The sequence below is a fragment of the Sceloporus undulatus genome, chromosome 11, assembly GCF_019175285.1.
Source record: "Sceloporus undulatus isolate JIND9_A2432 ecotype Alabama chromosome 11, SceUnd_v1.1, whole genome shotgun sequence".
In the NCBI taxonomy this organism is placed as follows: Eukaryota; Metazoa; Chordata; class Lepidosauria; order Squamata; family Phrynosomatidae; genus Sceloporus; species Sceloporus undulatus.
In genome coordinates this window covers 4,419,189-4,433,951 of record NC_056532.1, presented here as the reverse complement: position 1 = coordinate 4,433,951, position 14,763 = coordinate 4,419,189, and the positions used below count along the sequence as shown (strand labels likewise).

The following is a 14,763-nucleotide window of genomic DNA, read 5'->3' as shown; positions in this document are numbered from 1 at the left end:
GCGTCCGGGGCGTTTTTATTAACGCGGGCAGAGGAGGAAAACGCACCCCGCGGTTTATTTAGACGTCGGATAGAGATCGCGACCTTGCGGAGCCAAGAGCCATTGCGAGAGCGGCTCACAAAAGGTGGAAAGAAAGACAAACAGGGCAAAGAAAAGTTCATGGGGAGATAGATATACAAGGTTTAAACAGGGCTATCATATCCCCTCTTAACCTTCTCTTATTCATCTGGGAAGAATGAAGAATATGGAGCCTCTTTGCCAGGACTTTGCATCCATTGCTCCATTGGGTCCTATTCTCTGGAGCAGCAGAAAACAAGCTTGCTCCATCCTCAATGTGGCATCCCTTGAAATATTTTAACAGGGCTCTCCTATCACTTCAACCTTTTCGTCTCCAGGCTAAACATCCCCAGCTCCCTAAGATGTTTCTCATAGGGCTTTATGGTTTCCAGACCGTTCACCATTTTGGTTGCTCTCCTTTGGACACATGGCTCCAGTTTCTCCACATCCTTTTTGAATCGTGCCAAGAACTGGACGCAGTATTCCAGATAAGGCCTGACCAAAGCAGAGGAGAGTGGGGCTATTCCTTCCTTCAGTGTAGACACTCTATTTCTATTGATGCAGCCTAGAATTACATTGTCCTTTTTAGCTGCCGCATCACACTTTTGTTTCATCTTTAGCTTATGGTCCACTAAGACTCCTAGATCCCTCTCGCACCAGGTGTATCTCATCCTTCATCTTCTTTTGATCTCCCCCATTAGACCCTGCATTTGACTATGCATAAGTCATTTGTAAGTTAAGCTACTACAGATGTCTTTCAAAGAACGTTAAGCTTCTTTATTGTCTCCGCTAAGCTGCTCCTCGTAGGGCATACTTTCCAGACTCTGTGAGACATTAGATATTAGAGATGATGTTGTTGTTTCTGCAAAACCCATTTTTGGACAGAATAACTTGCCAAGGAAACCCTATGATAGGTTCACCTTAGGCTAGACATAAGCCAGAAATGATTTGAAGGCACACAACAACACCGACAACAACAAAGATTTTGAATCATCCATGATTCTCCTCCTCAGGTTTCCTTGATACTCAAGAAACCCGTTTTTAAAAACGTTTTCTAGCCTGTCAAATATATTTTCAAGCCCTTCCAGAAAGAGGTGCCTGAACCAGGGTGACCCAAAGTACTTTCTCTGCCAAAGCCAAAGAGACTAAAGGACTCTCTCTATCTCTCGCTCTTGATTCCCTGGCAAGACGACAAGGCAGACGCCGCCGTTGCAAAAGCTGCCGAAGAAATCTGGTGTTTGGGTTTGTTTCTGCACCAGGTTTCTCAGCTTCTTTGTCGATCTTCCAAATCCGAACGTGGAACCAGACGACTTGGCGGCAAAGCCTTAAGGCAGAAGGCTGCCATGCTTTTGGGAGATGGTTGCAACCATCTATAAGAAAGAGATGGAGGGGAATTGCCTCCACTGCAGTCCACAAAAGCTCAGGCTGAAATAAAAAGATGCATTTTGAAGGTGCTGTAACATTGGCCCTTATTGCGCGGGGGGGCTGTGCAGCTCAGTACTGACGCGACTGCGCATCCGACGATTCGAATTCATGTGAAAACGCAATGTTTTATCCTACCTGGTTGTCTTTCCGAATCAAAGGGGAAGCAGAGTGAGTGCAAATTGTATAACCACACTGGTGCGGATTCACCTATTCAAATCGGCACCCTTGCGCATGCTCAGTGGGGGATCTGAGTAGGCAGGGGATGATGGGAGAGGTGGCAGCGTGAAGGAAGGGGGCAGATTGGGGTGTAGGAGCAGGCAGGGGATGATGGGAGAGGTGGCAGAGGGGGCGAGATGGGGTGAAAGAGAAGGAGGGGGATGAAGGAGCAGGACGTAGGGGGCCAAGGGGGCGACTTCGGAGTGATCTTCCCCACCAGACCAATTCAAAGTGAAATCGAAGTGAGCTTAGAAGCAAATTTTGGTGAATTCGCTTGTTTCCGAATTCACCGAAATGAGGAGTCAGTGCAGATTGAATGCGGAAGCGCCTCATAAGAACCCCCATAGAAAGCAATCACCTGAGATAATACATCATGGTTTAGCGTGAATTCGCATCATTGGACCCACAGTCACATCGGAACTGAGCTGCAAAAAGCTGCAAAAACCTCCGTGTGATAAACACCATTATCTGTCTATCCATCCATCCATCCATCTATCCATCCTTCCCTCCATCTCCTTTATATTCTGTCTTTCTTTCAATTCAAGGTCCATGTTGGCCTCCATCGTAAATGAAAACGCAACCCAGCTGAAGCCAATCTGTTATAATACCGAAGAACCTTTATAACATGAAAGGCCCGTTCTCAAAGATCCTGGTTTCCCCTTCCTTTTTGTCTATGACTCTCACGTCCTCTGCGTCATTCCCCCTGTTCCCGCTGATGAAGGCCGCGAGGGTCAAAATATATCCCACACGCTGGTTTCTGTTCTTAACCATTCCTAAGTCGTGCCGCTTATTTGACCCTGACTCTTTTTTAGTTTCTCAGTGCTGATACTGTATTAAATGGATTTACAGATACAGTAAAAAAAAGGAAGGAAGGAAGGCGAGAAGGGGAGAAGGAGCCTTGCAGCACCTTTAAGACCGACCGGTTTATTTCAGACGGCGCTTTGGCAGATGACAGCTCACTCCTATGGATTCAGGAGGTGTTAGTGAGTGTCTGGAAAAACCCCATTAAAATCCTAGAAGTGTTGGAAGGGATCCCAAGGGTCATCCAGCCCAACCCTAGGCCTTGCAGGAAGACTCAATCCAGAGACTAGGACAATGGATTCAAAGGACAGGGAAAGCATTTTAGCTTTAGTAAGAACTTTCTAATGGTCAGAGGGTAAAGGAGTCTCCTTCTTTGGAGGACTTTAAACAGAGGAGAGATGGCCATCGGTCCCAGAGAGGACTTGGATTATGTATTCCTGCATGGCAGACATGGGTTGGGTAGCCCTTGGGGTCCCTTCCAACTCTGTGATTTTATGATTCTATGTATTGCTTCATGGTAGGATGTTGGCCTGGATGGCCTTTAGGGTCTCTTCCAATTCTGTGATGCTGTGACTGAGAGGACATGTAAGCTGGGGGGCTTTGAGGTCCCCCTTACCATGGTTCCTGTGCCTCTCCTGTGGCTCATGGGATTGCCAGTCCTACCTCCTTGTCCACATAAGGAGATGCATGAGCCCAGATCTCCCATGATCCATCTCCAGTCCCCTCCATCCTTTGCAAAACGCGAGCTGCAAAAGCTAACTCGATGTGACAAAGAGGGCTGGGAGTGCGAGAGAGAGACCTCTCTGCTGAAGACAAATTGTTTTAAACAGAGAAAGGCCATCAGGGAGATTAAAGTTTCAGGTGGCAGAAGAGGAGAAGGAGAGAAACACAGAGAGAGAGAGAGAGAGAGAGAGAGAGTGGAGCTCTGTTCTGTATGCAAGCTTTGCAAGGTCTCTGTAATCAGCCTTTCCGTGATGAGGTTGAAGGGCTTTGCCCTTCGGCAGAACATTCGGCTGGGTTAGATAGAGGTTTCATAAATGATATCCATAGGCCCAATGCCTGAAAAGGAAGGATCTCTCCTTTAACGGGGAAGAGGAGGAGAGCGGAGTCGACGTGGCACACCCAGATGAGAACGCAACTACGCACTTTCGGTACGTCAGGCATGCAGAGAAAGCACTTAAGGGAGCATCCCTCTTTCTCCTCCCAAGGGTGCCATGGGGAAATTAGGGGAAGGGAATGGAGTTATGATCCCCAATGGCAAGGGGACCCTGGGCGAGATCTGACACCAAGCTTGCCTAACATCAGTTGCATCCTTAGGAAGAGTTTCCTGAGAGTAAGAGCTGTTCAATCCCTGGCACCTCTCATAAAATCACAGCTGGGGAACCGGGGCCTTTGGAGGCAAATCTGGTCCTTGCAAGGCTTAATCTGGCCTCCCTGGGCTTCTCCAGATGACCACAGTCCCTCCATTCAAACCAGCCTTTGGAGGTTTCTGGCTTTGGCATTGCTTCCCCTCCTTCAAAAGGATTGAAATGATTCTGCTGAGGCTTATTTGCTGACAGTAAGAGCCTTAAGCTAAAAAACGAATGTGGCAGAAAGTAAAAGGATATTCTCTCTGTCCAAGCAGAGGCCTTGGCACGCTTAACCCTTCAAAGCCTGCCTTTGATTCACGGCTTCCCCATTGACTACTGTCAGAAGAGATAATAAAATGTCCTGCAAACTGGAAAGGCTCTCTGTTGCACTCTGCAGAGCAGAAAGACATCCCAAGGCAACTCTATCCTTCTTTGCTTTGCTTTGCAATCTCAGCGCATGGCATGGCAGACAAGGAAAAGGCGATGGGGAGGGAGAAGGAAAACCCAGCACAACGTCTTAGGATAATAGGGTCTTCAGCCTGGTGGAGTGGCCACTGGGTGACTATTCAGGGGACAGGAGGTCTCATGGTGCAACATTCATGGCAGGCAGCCCTGACCATCAGGAAGCAGCTATGAACAAGTTTGACTTCTACCTAATACTAAATGAAAGCCTGGTGTTCAAGGCAAAAACGCGGACGGTCACAGAACATGGTGCTTGGCATTGCTTCTGCCATGAAAGGTTGGTTGTCAGCAACACTCATCTGGGAGAGGTGAGGGGTTATTGGCAGCCCTCCCAAATGTCATTGGTGCTCCCCAACTATGGCTTACTTGCTATATTAGCGGTTCATGCGTCTGCAGCTTTCTTTGTTTCCCTCGGCTGGGGAAGCTCTAGGTCGGTCCACACCTTCCTCTGAGGGTTGTGGCTGCTGGAATCTCTGCTCCTGTGGATACTTGGAACCACTCCTGTGGCTGCTAGGAACTCTGCTCCTGTGGCTACAGAACTGGCATGTCCTCTGGGCATTCAGGTTCTCTATTAGAGCCCCCATGCACCAACTCAGAGCCCATCTCAGGGTCCTGGACCCCACCTTCCCTGTGCCACAAATGCACAGCCATCCGAACGCATGTGAGAATGTGCCTTTCTGCAGGTTTCAGCAGACACTCCAGTAAAAATTGCTAAGCCTTTTCCAAATTAGTTTAAGGAGAGTTTTTTGGGGGAGGTACATCTTGTGCATCATGGCTGGCTGGATCACATTCTAGGTGACTGGAATGAGGAGTGTATTTAAAACACATAGGCAAGCCCCATGTGTAAGACACCCATAAGATTCTGGCTAGAGTCTCTATCTCCCTGGAAAAATCCACCCTCAAACCCTGGCCAGTTCCCTTGGGAGGGTAGGAAGATGGGTTTTTATGGTAACTAATGAACCTGCTTCGCTGCTTGCAAAACAAACCATCTAACAAACCATCCCAGGAAGAGGCTCGAGGGTTGAATGGGACGGAGCCATGGGGCAAAAAGCCAGGAGGGGAGGGGAGAGAGATCCGTCTTAGATTTGCAACAAAGCAGAATAAAAGATTTGATGCCTTCTCTTTTCTTGCCTTCTGTTTTAGCTCCCCTCATGTCTTATTTATGATTCCCTTGAAGAGAGCAAGACGTGGGGAGAATAATGCAGAGCCTGAAGACAGGAGGAAGACCGAGGAAGGAGAAGGGATGCTTTTGTGGGGCGAGGAGAAGGTTGGAACAAGGGAGCCAAGGTAGGCATCGGAGAGAAGGTGGGCAAGAAAGAAAGGGACCCACAATGGGGAAATAGATGTCACCCTTTAAAGGTGGGGATCTGTGCCGTGCCACAACCACAAAGGCTAGTGGATGCTGAGTCCGTAAAACGTGGGGGGAACTCACACACAAATGCCCTATATCTCTGGCCTCTCATCACCAACAGAGCCAGAAGATGGGAGTCCTCCATGGGAGAAAGGGTATCTGCCCCAAAGGGTTTCCTATCTTAATGCTCTCTCTGGTGATGGGCCAAGAAGCCAGCGTCTTCTTGGCTGACCTTCGAGGAGCACAGAGAAATGCAACACAACATCACAGTGGAGGGAAACACCCGCATAACACACCTCTCTGTCTGCATCTCTGGGAAGGGATAGAAGTTTTCTGGCTTTGCAGCAGAAACAAAGAGAGAGAAAAGAGGGAGGGAGAGGCCTCGGTGGCGGCAGCCTGCCAGAAGTCCATTAGGGATTGTTTTTCTCCTGGCGGGTGGGCTGGCCATCGGATCCTTTGCGCCGGTCCCAGCTTGCCCATCAGATCTCATTTCATTTAGCAATAGGAGTAAGGGGGGAAGAAGAAGAAAGAGCTCGGCTCCTTGGTCTTCAGGATTTGGAGTCGCTTAGATGCAAAGAGGCCTGCCTAATTCAATTAAGCGCCTCGTAATTTCAGATCCACCGGCGAGGGAAGCTGTCTCAGGCGGTGATGGGCTGTCATGTCCCTAGGATGGTTTTGAAAGGGAGTCTTGTCTGGGAGACAGGGTCATTGTCTGCAGAGATGGGCGAACCCTCGATTCAAGCACAGGATCCAAGTCCAATCCTCCCGGGTATAAAGAAGCACGCCCCTCTGAGCATGTGCAGAGCACATGCTCACCTTAGTGGGATCAAACCGAGGAATGGCAGTGGTAAGGGATAATGTGCAGAGGTGCTGCATCCATTTGCTTCTGCTCCCACTGAGAATTATGGATCCATACAGCTGGAAGGGGGACCAAGGCTCAACTCCCAGCGGTGCAGGAACCCACTGCTAAAATGCCCTTTGGAAGTGGGCATGCAGCATCCCATAGAGGAGAGTCCCATTGCCTGCCAAGAGAGTTGGTTGTGCAGCTACATAGCTCTAATTCTCAGGAAGGTTTAAGCTCTGTAAAATCTGCCACTTCTGCATTCCTGTCCCTTCCCTTTGAATCATACAGTTGGAAGGCACCCAAAGCCCATGCAGGAACTCACAATCAACGCACCCCCAACAAATGCCCATCCACACTCTGTTTTAAAAACTCAAGTAGGAGACTCCATTACCTTTTAAGGGGGTCTATTCCATTGTCAAACAGCTTTCACCATCGAGAAGTTCTTCCTAATGGTTGTCCTTTTTGAATTGTGGTGCCCAGAACCGGACACAGTATTATTCCAGGGAAGTCCAGACCAAAGCAAAGCAGAGCGTCACTATGACTTCCCTTGATCTAGGCACTATACTCCTATTGATGCAGCCTAGAATTGCATTGGCCTTTTTAGCTGCCGCATCACCCTGTTGGTTCATGTGGTCCATTAGATCCCTTTTGCATGTATTGTTGTCAAGCCATCCTATATCCTATATCTTGTTATCATCCATCCTATATCTGTGCATTTCGTTTTTTCCTTCTAACTAAGTAGTTTGCATTTGTTCCTGTTGGCATTCATTTTGTTAGTTTTGGCCTTAGCGCTCTAATCGGTTCAGGTCCTTCTGAATTCTGATCCCCTCCAGTTTTGGTGTCATCTGGAAATTTGATAAGCATGCCCCTTATATTCCACCATCCAAGCCATTGACAGAGATGTGAAAGCGCACTTTCGTGGGGCTTAGCTCAGACAGGGCTTAGTGCCTTGGGTTGCTCCTATCTCATTTTCCCATTAAATCTGAGCAGCTCCTGCAAATCCCAGAGTGGATCCGCTGCCCTGAAGCTATGGCAATCTCAGCCAATCGGGATCATAGGGGAAAAACCACGCCATGACATCACTGCGCCGCCTGCCAATCACCGTTGGCGAAATGCTGTCGAGCCAAATAAATTCAGAGCGAGGGCAATGTTTTCCAAACAGCTGAGCGGCGGCTGGAGACGCAATCACAACTTTTCTGTTTAAAAACAATCACCTGAAGGGACAGGTCTTTTCCGTGCTGCCAAGCTGTTCTCAACACACACACACAATGTACACACAGAGTTTTTGTTTTGCTCATGCTGTGGGAATTGCTCCCCAACAGCAGCAACAACAACAACAGCCCCGTTGGCTTCACTCAAAACCATACCTTTTCTGCAATCCTGGAGACCTCTTGGAATTGATTTGGTGACATTTTAACCTCCCCTCTTGAGATTGCTTTCCCTGAACCTTAGTGGAAGTGAATTATGTGACGGAGGAGCCTGGCATCTTGCCTGTTTTGGACAAGGAGACAGATGGCACCTGGAAATTCAGAGCTGCACTTGCAGGTTTGCAACCTAGAGCAGATTCGTAGTCGCCAAGGTGGCATAGCCATGATCGTGACACTAGGAGGGATGGCGGTCTGATATATTCTTGGTTACAATCGTAGAGTCATAGGATCATAGAGTTGGAAGAGACCCCAAGGGCCTTTGGTGCAACCATAACCCAAACAAAACCTGCTGCAGAATCCAAGACACGTCTCCAGATGCTTCAAAGAAGGTCTTTTATTGGCTGGAAAGCCCAGCGCATTTCAATCTATGGATTCTCTTGGGGCGCTCTTCAAGGAGCGGCACGGCTTCACAAAAGGGACGGCGCATAAATACACAACATGTGTCATAAAATCATTATTTTATTTGCACATTGCCTACAGCCCACGTGTTCCCACTTAGAATCGAAAACGGCCGACATTTTCGGAGCCAGGAGCTCCAAAACTATTTACTGGCGACATCGGAATAAAGGCTTCTCTTTTTTAATCAAGACATTAAGATCAGACGATAGGAAAATAGAGACACTATTCAAGGGTACATAGATGGCTCTGGGCTGATGTCTGAAAGTTTGGAAAGATGGTGTAAGAAGGAGAGATTGAAACATTCAAATGAGCTCCTATTTCAGTGGAAGCTTCTCATCGGTAGAGTTTGCTCTCCCTTTTGCTCAAAACATCAGGTCCATTTCGTAAAGTTCAAGATACGGAGAGGATGCCGAGACCATTGCCTCCTTCCAAATAGGATTAAAAATGAAATGTCCCTTCCGTCCCCCGGTTTCTAGCATTGTCGGAAATTAAAACAGATATGTTAAAAACAGAGTTCAAGTATCCAAAGAAAAGGAGCAGGGAGAGTTTGCAAGAGAAGGCAAACAGAGGAGAGAGAAGAGGGATTCTAGACGGGAACCATTTTCAAAGTCTCCTCTGCAATGCTAGAAGTTTGGACGTCGAGATAAGAATCCGATTGCACCACATTTGGGTTCTCAGATTCCTAGAAATGGGATTTAGAGGCATCCCAATAAAAGTGGCGGGCAAAGCGAGCCAGGGAAGGCAAAGGCAGCAAATGGAAGAGGACATTCAATGTTTCTCCCTCTCTCTGCAATGCTAGGAATTTGGAAAGAGTGAAGGGGAATTTAATGGGGGGCGACTTCTTCCTTTGACAAGGATGCGGAAGAAAGGATGCTTCACCCATGCAAAAACAATTACACGGCTCCCTACGCTGCGCAACCCACAAAGCGATGAAACCCTGCAGGGCAAAGCTGGAGCCGGTGGGTGGAAAATGCAAGGAAGCTGAAGTCAGCAAAACCAAAGAAGACGCCTCCGAATGGTAAGGAGCCGGCGGAAGACATAGCGGTGGCTGGTGACTTCCATGTCAGTGGGACGGTCAATCCGCTCCGGGTTTTGGCCTGATCGTGAAAGCCACTTTCCCAGGTGCTGCAAACCCCGACCCTGAAATGGGTTCAGCGGACGTCAAGCGTGGATACACCTCCTTACTTGGTGGATTTAACCCAGCACCTTGAACAGCTCTCCTAAAGTTCAGATCGAAGCCTAGAGCAATACTAAAGCTGGCAACTTTAACATGCAGCCATCCAAAGCAACTCTTATGCGCAGCAAAGTTTGCGGTGAGATAATGGGCCCATTTCACTCGGTGCCAAGGCAGCTCTCCTTCCACCGGTGCGATCGCATTGCCCCTCCGCTGCCATCGCCAAGGCCCCAGTGGGGTATAGTTTTGCAGTCTCTTTGATGCAAGCTCAGCTCTTCTGTGCAAAATTATAGGCAGACAACCATTGATGCTGGAAAATTTCCAGCCTGCAATGAGCTGCTCGAGAACAAAGTTTGCACTCTAAGAATGCAATGGTTGGACATGGTCTGGCTGCCATGGCCATCCAAAATTGTCTTGAGTCCAACTGTTTCTGTTTCCATTCTTTCCCTGTTTGCAGAAAGGGAGCTAGTAAGCACCGTCAGCTGGACCATGCTAAGCCCAGCTAAGAGTAAATGGCATTGCTCCTCTTCTCCTCTCTTTCCATGGCAAATGCTTAAGGACTCAAGGAGTCATAGACTCCAGAGCTGTATTAGTGGCTCTTGTGAAGCGTTGGGGTTTTTGGACTCCAGCTCCCAGAATCCCCAGCCAACATGGCCAGCATGCAAGCTGCTTCCAATCTAGTTGCATGAGTTCAAGCTCTGGGTTTCCTTGGTTGAGCTCCGTTTTGTGGCGTGTAGAAATTAAGAGACAGCCAATGACCTCTGGCCCAGGAGAGGAACTTTTCCAAGCTCTGAACCAAAGTCGTTCAGGGAAACCAAACCACACTTTCCCCCCTTCCAACTCACCTTCAAGAAACGACTCTGTTTTTGAGAAGGGCTTTCTGTTTTCCCTAAAGCTGCTTATAGGGCCCTTTCTCGCAGTGCCTTTGCGCAGAGCTCAGGAAGATGCTTTATCTTGCAAAGGGAGGCACCCGACCATGGAGGGCGGCGGAAGGATTTGGCGGCACGTTTGATGTGCCCCCAAACGCCACGTTCCTTCCAAATCTCTTGCACAGGATAAGGTGGCGCAGGGTAATCCTCCTATTGGCACATAATGTCCTCCCACTCTTTGCAGCAGAAGCCGTTCTCTGGGTTTTGTTCACCCCAGGGATTGCAATCCTCGGGATTGTATTTGTGCATTGTTTCACATGTATTCAATGTTTTGCTGACTATAAAAAAAGCTGTCGTTGCTGTTGTTGTTGAATCCTCAGGCCCCAGGAAACCAGCTGTGACCCACAACTCCCTCATTGGTGCACCCACCCAGCAATATTCTTTGCTTTGTTGTTGTTCACTGCCCTGTTCTAGGACCCATTTGTTGGACGTTTGGGGCATCCATGGTATCCTTGGCACTCTTCCTCTGGGGCTGAGAGAGTGTGCCTTGTCTAAGGTGGGTTTCCATGGCTATGCAGGGATTTGAACCTTCTGGTTCACCCCATTACTGTGCTTGGCTCCATTACCGAATTATGGTGGCCTGATCCTGAGATATTCTTGGCAAAATGGCTTATTCCATGCCTTTCTCTAACCCAAACAGTGGGTTTCCAAGTCTGAGCAGGGATTTGAACCCTGATCTCCTGGAGTCCTTGTCCAACATTCAACCCGCTACACAACACTGCATCTCCTAGGCCTTTCTTAGCAGAGGAGGTCTACCATCACCTCCTTCTGGGAGAGCATGGCATGGCCAAAGTCAGCCAATGGGTTTCCTTGGCTGAGCTGGAATTCGAACCCAGGTTTCTCTTGAGCAAGGCCCCTCTGAAGAAACTGGCCAAGGAAACCCTATGATAGGTTCACCATACGTCAAGAACGACTCGGAGGCCTATAACAACAACAACAACATCTCCTCGAGTCCTAGTCCAAACCTCAAAATGCTACCTGCCTGGAGTCTAGATTTACTACACAACATTTCTATTGTCTCTTTTCTGTTTGCTTGCAGATAAAGGTCTGGCGGTCGGTTCCCCAAGCAGCCATTTTCCTTCTCTGCCTGACGACTTGTGCCTTGAAACCTTTGGAGACTGGACCTGACCTGCCGTTTCTGCAGCCGATCAATGCGCTTCTGCCTCATCGATTCTGCCGGCTTCCAAGCCGAGCGAAGAGCCCCGGCGCAAGGTATGGCCTCCCTTCCCTTCCCTTCCCTTCCCTTGAATGCGTTCATTATGCGGAAAGAGGATGGTGGCTGATTAGCTCATCTTGAATCCAACTCAGTCCCAGGCTGTGACCAGCGAAAGGCTAAGGCCATTAAGCAGGGTTTCTCCGCCAGCCTCCTTCCCTCCTTCTCTCTGACCGTCTGCCAACTCCTTGTCTCCCAAAAGCAAGGTTGGTATTAGCCGGTCAAATCTTGGCTAGACCTGATGTGACTTTCCTTGGCTAGACCTGATGTGGACTCCGGAAATGAACTATGACTCTCAGATAGAGTTTCATGCTGAAGGAAAGCCACCAAAACAACTGAGATTGGGGTTTTGAGTCTCAAATCTGAAATGCAGAAATGGGGGAAAGTGCCACATTGCTACACTTTCATGCGCTTTCTTAAGGAATGGACACCCAGTCCTCCATTTTGGATACCTAGTGATGCTGAACCATGTGATTCCCAACCCTGTTTTAGTTAATATGCATAGAATATAAAAAGAACCCCCAACCATTCTCTTGCATTGCACTTTGTAGATGCACATGCGCACATGTATTTGGTCACACATTCATTTGTCCAAAGGAAAAGGCAGATATCGTGCAATGGCCCCATAGCGCCATGACTGTAAATGTTAGGCTTTGTCTCCTCGATCTCAGCCAGCATTTATAACATGTTTATATTTATGAGTCTCTGTAAATAACAGTTTACATCACATCAAAATGACACACGTCAGTACCAAAAAGTACCATTTCAAAAGAACCCGTGAGCGAGAGGGGAAGCGGGACGGAGGCGTCTTGGCGAGATGCGTCCGCCGTTCGTCGCCTTTGTAAATAATAGATCTGATATCCCGAGACCATTGGGATTCTGCGTCAACATTGGAAAGGTATCTTCTGGGATCCCCAATACCTTCCTTTTTGGAAAATGAAAACCCAAGGTTATTCAATGAAAAGAAGAAAGGGATATAAAGATATATATATATACATATTTACTCTGCTGGAAAGCTGATTCTATCTTTGAGAGGGTTTCTTTTGAATATCCCCTGTTTTGTCGTGCGGCGGTATGTTCATGTTGGTTTTTATGTTTCGGGCTTCTATCTCTGGGTTGATATTTCGTGTCGCCGTCGCAAGGAAAGTAATGGAAAATGGTTGAAAACAATCTATGCAGCCCATCTGTTTCATTACCTGTTGTTGTTGTTGTTGTTGTTGTATCTTGAAGTTGCTTCCAACTTATGGCGAGCCTAAGGTGAACCTATCATAGGGGTCTCTTGGTAAGCTTCTTCCAAAGGGGTTTGCCATGCCTTTCCCCGAGGCTGAGAGAGTGTGACATGACGGTGGGTTTTTGCGACGAAGCTGGGACTCGAACCCTGGTCTCTACAGTCTTACTCTAGTGATCGAACCACTGCACCACTAACCCATTTTGGACTGTCTTTGGCCACTCTCTCATTGAGTTGTAAGGAATGGATACTTTAAATGGTCCCATTTAAAGCAATTGATTTACCACCAACATCTTGATAAACAATTTAAGAGCCATTGTGAGGATCACCCAAGGCGTTGTATTCCCCATCAACATGTATAGATATGGAAGCTAGACAGCGGAGAAAGGCAGATTTAAAGGAAACCAACATGGTTTCTGTGCATTGTCATGAAAGCTGGACACAGGGAAGAAGGCAGTCGGGAAGAGAGTCAAAAAGTGCGGGAGGAGCGTCCTACAGATGCCATGGGCTGCCAAACAAATGGAAATGTATCAGAGCAAACCAAGCCTGAACTCTCCCTAGAAGCCAAGATGGAGGCTGCTGTACTTTGGACATACTATCATGAAAAGACATGACTAGCAAGAAAATACCATGACGGTAAGGAAAGGAGGCAGTAGGAAAAGAAGAAGACGACCTCATTGCAGATGGATAGACACCACCATATAGTTGGCCTACGTCTGCAAGACCAGAGCCATGCCGTGGATGATGGGATATGCTTGGAGGTCTCTCATTCATAGGGTTGACATAAGTTGACATCAACCGGATGGCAACAATTAATAGCAACATCTCCCAAGCCCCAGCCCCGCATTCCCCACCTTACCCCTCCTTGGCTCCATCCACGTTTTCCCCTCCCGATCAATGGAAATACAAGAGATGCCTGTAATTAAAACTCAGGGATTGCAATGAAACATAACCTGCTTCTAAGATCATACTAAGGGAAGGGAAAAAATTGCCCGCTGAAGATGCGGAATGGCTGAATTGAGACTCCCTTGGGGACCTTCCCCTTTGCATTGGTGATTGAGGGAGTGACACACGGAGAGAGCTCAGAGCCATTTCAATCAGGAACAATTACGGTCCTGCTTTGCCGCAACCGTTTACCAGGCTGACATTTTGCTGATCACTTGCCATGTGCCCTTTCCTCCCCGGGAAAGCGTTTTGGCTTCCCAACAACACGAGGACCAATTCCTCCATCACCTGCAAGGGGTGGCATGAGACTGTCTCTTCTTCCCACAGAGCAGCTACCTTGCAGACGGAAGGCTTCCTTCATTGGCATTCAAAGTTTCCTGATTTCAATGCACTATAAGGCAAAAACGACTTGACGACTCACAACAACAACAATGTCCCTGGAGTACTATTTAGCCAAGGGGCTGCTAAGGATAATAAAACCCATCTGCCTGCTGCAGAAGAGCCTATCTATTCTGGCATTGGGCAGGGGGCATTTTGCACTTCTTGTTCCCGATACTACGCAATATGTTCTTTCCTTCGCGGTGCTGCGTTTGTTTGCTCCGCGATGGCCTCCCTTCCACACGTTTAACAGCAAAGAGGCAGGGTTCCCCCCCCCCTTCCGCCTCGGAGATAAAGATATACATGAAAGCTTCCATTTCCATGCGGTATGTTATCAGCGGCGCAACACATGCCACGACGGTGACCGCGGCATGTAAAACAGCAAGCTGGGCCCCGCGTGGCGCCTTTGGCGTCATGCGCTGGAAATGCATCTTCTTCCAACTCCGGAGATTATGGCACCATCCGCCAGCGCAGAGAAAACCCTCTCTGACAAAGCGGATGAAAATATGGAGGCCATAAAAATAGGAGAAGCGACAAGGAGGGAGGCAGAGGGCTTTTCTTAACC

The 14,763-nt window shown here is 48.2% G+C and overlaps 1 long non-coding RNA gene across 3 annotated transcripts in view; it reads left to right on the top strand.

Moving 5' to 3' along the window:
• LOC121917053 overlaps window positions 1-14,763 on the top strand; it is an 89,905-nt gene that overhangs the window by 62,098 nt on the left and 13,044 nt on the right. For all 3 annotated transcript variants that reach the window (XR_006100945.1, XR_006100944.1, XR_006100943.1), the window contains 2 exons: window positions 5,454-5,597; window positions 11,474-11,646. This is a non-coding gene — a long non-coding RNA (uncharacterized LOC121917053). The remainder of the gene's footprint in view (window positions 1-5,453; window positions 5,598-11,473; window positions 11,647-14,763) is intronic.